Below are 8683 nucleotides of genomic sequence, written 5' to 3'. Positions count from 1 at the left end.
AAAACTAACAATATGTTTTACATTTCAAGAACAATTTTTAACCACTTGATTTTGGGAAACTTTTACGGGAGAGTGCATTAGCCACTTTGTTAGAAGCTCCTGAAATGTGTTTCAGGAGGGCTGTTACCCTTCCCTTTATAGTTATGACACCCACATATATTTCTTTGCCTTTCTGTCCTTTCATCTAACATTGGCGACCGCATCAGGACCTCTCTTTAGGTTTTCTTTTCCCTGAGAGGTCCTGTGTTTTGTTTTAATTTGCAATACAGTGATTGATTAGCCCATTGGCTCAGGGTGGATATTGGAAAGATCAGTCTGATCTTGGGTGTGTTGGGTTCCCGCTATGGAAAAGGACTGTGTGGCCTGGACACAGTGTCCTTAACGCAATTCCGGGTGGAGAACTGGCAGTGGGTCAGAATAACCGCTTTTCTCTGATTCTGCTCGAAAGGCCTTTTAAAATCCTGCTGCAGCTATTGGGGCGACCGGATCTGGAGTCTGACCCTAATTGGCTCAGGTAGCCGTTTCTGTGGTACCCCAAACAGAGCGGTTAGTGACCAGCTGCTTGGCGGTCACGGGATACCTCCAGCCTTGTTTAAGGTTAGCTTCCGTATCTCTCCTTCATTTTTTTTTTTTTATGGTAGGGAATGTTTTTATTGGAAGTGTGAGTCAGAAGGTTATTATTTTTATAATAACCATAAGTGCCTGCTCTGGAACTCCAATACACCCTTCCATAGCCGTGGAGTGGCCATTTAATTTTTTTTTTCAGTGGGCTCCTGGAACGGCATAGTAGTGATCCCTTTGGTGGGACACAAAAGAAACCTTCATTTTCTAGAGGATTGGTAAGGTCCTTAGGTGTGCAACAATGAGCAGAGCCTTCATCCTCAAGGGATGGGAAGCTGAACATAATAAATTATCTGTGGACCATGGTATCAATTTATTTGGAAAAGGGTGCAACCCATGGAAACCAGGCTCCATTATTGGGGTGGAGGCTTTGGAAGTGTTCAGCATGCTATGGGAACGTTACAATCTGAGTAAACCTGTTCCCAAGAAAAGTGAGCGACGTAGCGCCCTACTATACGGCCTTGCCACTGTTAGCAAAGAAATTAATAAACAGACTCTCCTATTTAATCAGGAGATCACCCTCCTGAAAACTCAAAAGAAAAAGGGTGAACAGTTAGAGAAGCAGCATTTAATAGACCTCAATGTTGAAAAAGCTAAAGTTACCTCCCTTACACATCAGGTTTCCCAGTTGGAACAACAAATAGGGGGAGCAAGTAGGCAAGTTTCTGCTGCTGAAAAGACAGCAGAAGTAGGAGCAATTGAGCTCCAAGAGGCACAAGCAGCCAAAAGGCGGCTTATGAGGGAGGTGCAGGTTAATCAAAACTCCCGTACAAGCCATGTAACCTGCCAACATAAAATCTCTACACTGCAGAGGAAGCTACAATCGTATAAGGGCATGGCAGGTGCAAAGTGTCAGGATCCCCTTGCAGCATACCATCCAGGAGGGGAGAGTGACAGTGAAAATGACACAGAGGGTGAGGAACCTTCTGCCTCACCTTACACAAAAGCAGCTTTACCCACAGCCGCTGAAGGGTTGGTGCAAGAGACAAATCAGCTGAACCCCTAAGCTGCCAGAGGAATATAAAACACCACCTATTGCTCCCGTAGTAACTTCGGTTACACAATATGGGGGAGTAAATCCACCTCCTCCCCTAATAAAACATGAAAGTAAACCATTAACACCAGAGCAAGCCCGTGCATTAAGTAAACAATTTGGGCCTTGTGATAAAAGTAATGTAAATGTAAAAGTACTGGAATGGTTAACGCAAGGTTCGGTAACCCCAAACTTAATGCATGATGATTTTGTAACACTCTTACAAAAGTTGAGTGTATGACATCAGAAGACTTTGTAAATGTACCATCGGATGCTATTGCTAATACAAATAATGATCAAGCTGATGTATATATACGTATTCTTAAGATGTTTTATCCAAACACTAATATAAGAGGCATGGCTTATGCTGACAGAGAGTGAATGAAAAACCCAAGAGGGTGTCACCTGATGTGCTGGGATGCCACTGAGTCAGCCTATTCTGCCAGCCTGGGTCCCTTTACCTGGCCTTGCTGGGCTAGGTTCACCAGCTGCTTCCAGTCAAGCACACAGGCAGGGCCACACCCAGCTGCACAGAGAGACAGAGATCTGCTCTGGAAAGATTCAGCCTTAGGGGCTTGCCCCAACACTGGTGCCCATTCCCTTTATGGGGTACAGACCAAAAGGTTTTATGAAATTCGCCCCCTCCCTCAATGTGAAGGGAGAGATACACAACTTCTTGCCCTGCCAGTTAGAAATTACATAAACTGGGTTATATTATAAACAAGAAATAAGTTTATTAACTACAAAAGGTGAATTTTAAGTGAATATAAGAGATAACAGACAGAACAAAGCAGATTACTGGGCAAATAAAACAAAGTACGCAAGCTAAGCTCAATATGCTTAAGAAACAGGTTACAAAATGTAATTTCTTACCCTAAATGTTATTTTAGGCAGGTTGCAAAGTTTCCGTGGTTCAGAGTTCCAGTTATATTTCTTTTCAGACTGGACCCCTGTCTCAGTCTGAACTCCCCCGCTGCCTTCCCTTCAGGTGGCTTTAGCAGTCTTTCTTCTTGGGCAGACAGGCCATGGAGAGGAGGAGTTCCGTTTGCCTTCCTCCCCACCCTTAAATAGGATTTACATAAGGCGGGAATTCTTTGTTTCAAAAACTTGACCTTCCAAAGGAAAGTTACAAGAAGTCCAAGGTAATGGTATCAGGTGACAAGACCACCTGACCTAGTAGTGTCACAGTTAGGTCCCCGGACGCCTCCCAGGAGGGAAAGAGATTAGTATCTTCATGGTCTTGTTGTTTCTTCCTGATGGCCCGTCAAGTCTGATGGCCTGTCATCTGGTGGGTGTCTTCCCAATACACACCCAGTTGTAATTGTTACATAGTCCATATTCCTAACTTTAGATACAGAAATGATACATGCATACAAATTGGATAATCACATTCAATATATCATAACCTTTCCAATGATACCTTACAAGACCCATCTTGCATAAAGTATATCTCAGTTATGTCATATCCATATCATAAACATATTTTCATAAAGAATATGGAGTGAAACGTCACACCCCTATCCTGGACATGTTTGACATATTAGGCTGGATTATCCACTGCCTTGCACCTTGTGGAGTCGTTTGCCCTTATGCAAAGTGAAAATAAATTGTTATCAAATCAGATTGGTAGCATTTTATATGTAGTTGCATTCGGTGTGCACGGATGTAAATGACTACAGAAGGTGCAGGGGAGTGGAGAACTGGGCCTACCATATACATCTCTGACAGAAACCTAATGTTCTGCCTCTTTAACACTTTGGTGAAGGATACTCTGCCAATAAAGAAGTATAATTGAAATGAACTGATTTTTTATCTGTGTTCCAGATCTAGTATGAGGCAATACTCTTGTCTTTGAGTGTATCTCCCTAATGGTTGCAGTGAGATAACTGCAGCTGCGTGTGCATGTAAAGATCTGCTATGAAGCAGTACACCTTTGTGTGTGTACTTCTAGTGGCTGGCAGGGGGTGAGTGGGGTGCAACTGAGTGTGTGTGTGTGTGTGTTTCTCCCTCAAAACCTGCCACATGTATGCTCCCTCATCTCTGCCCCCCCTTTCCCCGGTCCCTCAATCTGTAGGCCCTGTGCAAATGTCTGTCTCTTTGTGGGGAGGAGGGGTGAGGAGGGAAAACCAGGCTTTGCTGGACAGACAGAGAAACAGGAGAAGAGAAGATGCAGGGACAATGAAGTGACTAACATTCAGCCAGTGCATTCTGTGGCTGTGGTAATCACTGCCAAGAAGCCAGAAGGAGTGGAGCGGGAGAGCTGGGTTGTGACAGATGGGGGTGCTGAGAAATTTTTTTAAATTTCCCCCCAAAACAAGGAAAGTAAATGCCCCAAAATGTTAATGCAGAATTAAGATTACACAGTGATGTCTCTTGCCCTTTTACAGTGTGGAGAGTGACTAAATTAAACCTCTGACAAGGAAATAAAGAACTAAAGTAATGCAAACTTAAATATCTGAAAACCAGGAAATACAAAGTTAAGGTACACATCAGCCTCACAATGCAACCTTAACTCTGCCCTCTTTGAGTGATGCCCAGACATGTCAATAATACATAGATTAGTGCTCTGTCCTCTCCAGTGGTACAGAACACCTTGGGAACAGAGCACATGATCATTGTAGGATAAAGTCGAACACCTTCTCCTTACCAAGGCAAAACTTGAGCTGAGGTCAGGTGTAGCAAACAGGAGCTACCTATACCTGCCCTACACTCACATACTGAGCCTACCCCAAACAAACCACCCCAGACTTGCAAAATGTTACTGCCCCTTCATCCTGGCCGTGAGGATTCCTTCTGAACGTTGCCTTCACTCACTCCTCACTAAGCCCTAAAAACCACTGGCATGTATGCCACCCAGATTATGTGGAGAACTGTACTGTTCCACAGTTGGAACTGCACACCACATGGTACCAGGAGTAAAAAGAAATTAAGAAAATATCCTGAGCAGTTAAAAACTCCACAACGGCTGAAAAAATCTCTGGAAATGTGGACGATAAATGGAGGAAGTTCAAACAGTGCTTCTCTCTGTATCTGCAAAAAATGGGTGCCATTAAAAAGGAAGACAGTCAGATATCTTATTTTTGACTGGTTCTGAAGCACTTGATGTGTTCAATAGTTATCAGTTAATTCAGGCAGAGGAGAGTAACTATGAAACTGTACTACAGAAATTTGAGGAGTACTGCACTTCACATAAAAAATAGACATAAGAAAGATAAATTTTTAATCACAGGTACAAAAGGAAGGTGAAACTATAGAAGAGTTTGTGCCTGATCTGTGGCTGAAGAGCTAATCTTGCAATTTGGGTGAACTAATGGAGTCCCTGCTAAGAGACCACATTGTGACTGGGATCTGGAACAAAAAAAGCTCAGAGAGAGACTACGGGAAGATGCAGAGTTAATCCTGGAGTTAAATTTAGAGTTTGCCAAGCAACAAAAGTCACCCACTTCAGAATGAAGCTTATGGAAGGTGGACAGTGCTCTGACATTCCAGACATGACAGAGACTCCAAAATACAACAAGAAAAGAGACACGGGACATGTGGAGCTTAGAGTTAGAGTCCAGCAAAAACTGCACATGGAGCTATAAATGCTGTGGCAAACAACATAAGCCAAGATAACACCTGGCATATGGGAAAAGATGCAAGAAATGCAATGGTTGAAATAATTTTGCAAGAGCTTGCAAACACTAATAAAGAGTGCATAGACAAAGAGGATGATTAGCTCATATTAATTCTTCATATGAGCAATGGACAAAATTGCAGAAGACACTGATTAGACTATCAACCCAGAGGCGGATTAAGATTTTGTGGGGCCCTGGGCCAGAGCAAGTGGGGCCCCTCTACATTAGATGCATCAGCAGAGTTCTGGCGGGTGACCTGAGAAAAATAGAACACACATCTATGTGCATTCAGCATCCCCTGTGGAAGACAATGTTTTTGCAGACTGCCATTTGGGTTGTGTTTAACACTCAAGATATTTTACAGGAAAATACAACAAATTTTCAATGGTATAGAGCATACTAAGGTGTACACAGATGATATTTTGATTTGGCAAAAAGTACTAGAAGAGCATCACCAGAGGCTCTGGGTAACTTTGGAAAAAGCCAGAGCTGCTGGGCTAAAGCTAAACAAATGAAAATATAAATTCTGGTTAATGGAAATAACATAACTGGGAGACGAGCAAGGGGACTAGGTAGACCATAGGCAGGCTGAGGCCATCACCAACATGCCTGCTCCAACAGAAAAGGAAGGGATCCAAAGATTTCTTGGATTGTTGAACTATGTAGGGAAATTTGTGCCTAATTTAGCTGCCTTAACAAGCAACCTGAGAGTGCTACTGTGCAAAGATGTCCAATGGACGTGGGATGCAAAGCTAACAAAGAGTTTGAGTTATTGAATTAGTTAATTAAGGAGGCCGGAGTCCTGAGGTACTATGACAATAAGCATAAAACTAAATTTTCTGTGGACGCTTCCAATTAAGTTATTGGCACAGTCCTTATAACAGTATGGTCAATACTGGAGAACAGTGGCTTATGCATCATATTTGCTAACAAAAATGAATGTAAATATGCACAAATACAAAAAGGGGCTTTGGCCTTAATCCAAGGGCATAAAAAGTTTCATGTCTTTATTTATGGGAGATTGGTGTTAGCTGAAACTGACTATAAACCACTTATTGCCATTGCCAAAAGAGGCCTAGCAAATATCCCCCTGAGAATCCAGAAATTATTTTTTCAATTATAATTGTATTACTTGCAAACAGAATTCACACTTGGAAGAGATTTGGTGATTATAGACATGGTCTCTAGAGCATTTGACAAAAGTGGACTGGAGCAAAATCCAGAGTTATATTTTGTACATGTCAAGACGAAATGTGGACTGTGATTGCCAGAGCTTCTGCTCAGGATGAAACCCTGCTATTAGTACAGTGTGGCTGGAACAGCATATTTCTGCTTTGTTTAGGCACCAGGATGTTATAGAAAAATGTGTTTAAAAGGGTACATGAAGGTCATTTAGGGATTCAAAAATCTAAGAGAAGGTTCAGAGATATTTTATACTGGCCTCAGATGAACAGTGACACTGAGGAAATTGTTAAGACTTGTCACATATGCCAAACATACAGGCCAAGTCAAGTAAAAGAGCCCATGTTGGTGACACAGGAAAAATTGGCCCTCGGGAGCAAAGTAGGCATAGATTTGTTTATGGTGGCTAGAAAAAAATTATGTACTTGTCCTAGACTATTATTCTAATTAGTTTTATTAATTTATTAATCTCTGAGATAACTTTACTAGAAAATACTACAACTAAGCAGATGATCATACATACCAAATTTATGTTTTCCTAGATTCATAGATTCCAAGGTCATAAAGGACCATTGTGATCCTCTAGTCTGACCTCCTGTATAACACAGTTCATAGAACTTCCCTAAAATAATTCGTAGAGCATATTTTAAAAAAAATATCCAATCTCGATTTAAAAATTGTCACTGATGGAGAATCCACCATGACCCTTCGTAAATTGTTCTAGTGGTTAATTATCCTCACTGTCAAAAATGTATGCCTTATTTCCAGTCTGAACTGGTCTAGCTTCAACTTCCAGCCATTGGATCATGAAATACCTTTCTTTGCTAGATTTAAGAGCCGATTATTAAATATTTGTTCCATGCATAGATTATTAAAGCCTGTAATCAAGCCACCCCCCTTAACCTTCTCTCTTTGTTAAGCTAAATAGATTGAGCTCTTTGAGTCTATCACTGTAAGGAATGTTTGCTAATCCTTTAATCATTCTTGTGGCTCTTCTCTGAACCCTCTCCAATTTATCAACGTCATTCTTGAATTATGAGCACCAGAACTAGACACAGTATTCCAGCAGCAGATGCACCAGTGCCAAATACATAGATAAAATAACCTCTCTTCTCATACTCAAGGTTCCCCTGCTGTTCTTTTGGCCACAGCATCACACCGGGGGCTCATGGTTAGTTGATTATCTGATATGACTCCCCAAATCTTTTTCAAAGTCAATATTTCCCAGGATAGAGTTCCCCATCCTGTAAGTATTGTCTATATTCTTTGTTCCTAGAGGGATACATTTACATGTAGCTGTATTAAAATACATATTGTTTGCTTGCCCAGTTTGCCAAGTGATCCAGATCATTCTGAATTAGTGACTTGTCCTCGTCATTATATACCAGTCACCCAATTTTTGTGTCATCTACAAACTTTACCAGTGATGATTTTATGTTTTCTTCCAGGTCATTGATAAAAATATTAAATAGCTTATGACTAAGAACTGATCCCTGTGGGACTGCCCTGGAAACACACTTGCTTAATGATGATTTCCTGTTTACAATTAAATTTTGAGACCAACCAGTTTTTAATCCACGTTAATATTATATTGTTCTATTTTTTTCATCAAAAAGTCTTGTGGTATCAAGGCAAATGACTTTTAGAAGTCTATGTATATTATATCAATATTATTACATCTATTAACCAAACTTGTAATCTCATCTAAAAAAGATATCAAGTTAGTTTGACAAAGATCTATTTTCCATAAGCCCATGTTGATTTACAGTAATTACACTACTCTCCTTTAATTCTTTATTAACCATATCAACCACTCCATTATCTTGCCTGGGACTGATATCAGGCTGACAGGCCTATAATGACCTGAGTCATCCCATTTTCCCTTTTTAAAAATTGACACAACATTGACTTTCTTCCAGTCTTCTGCATCTTCCTCAGTGCACCAAGATTTATTGAAAATCAACATTAATGGTCCACTGAACTTCTCAGACAGTTCTTTTAAAACTCTTGGTTGTAAGTTATCTGGACCTACTGGTTTAAAAATGTTTTACTTTAGTAGCTTCTGTTTAACATCCTCCAGAGATATTACTGGAATGGAAAGAGTGTTATCTCCCAATGATAAGACTATATCATCTTTTCCCCCCCTAAATACAGAACAGAAATATTTATTGAACTCTTTTGCCTTTTCTGCATTATTATTGATAATTCTACTATGTCCATCTAATAATGA

This window comes from Emys orbicularis, chromosome 2 (genome assembly GCF_028017835.1).
Source record: "Emys orbicularis isolate rEmyOrb1 chromosome 2, rEmyOrb1.hap1, whole genome shotgun sequence".
NCBI lineage: Eukaryota > Metazoa > Chordata > Testudines > Emydidae > Emys > Emys orbicularis.
This window is presented reverse-complemented; position numbering follows the sequence as displayed.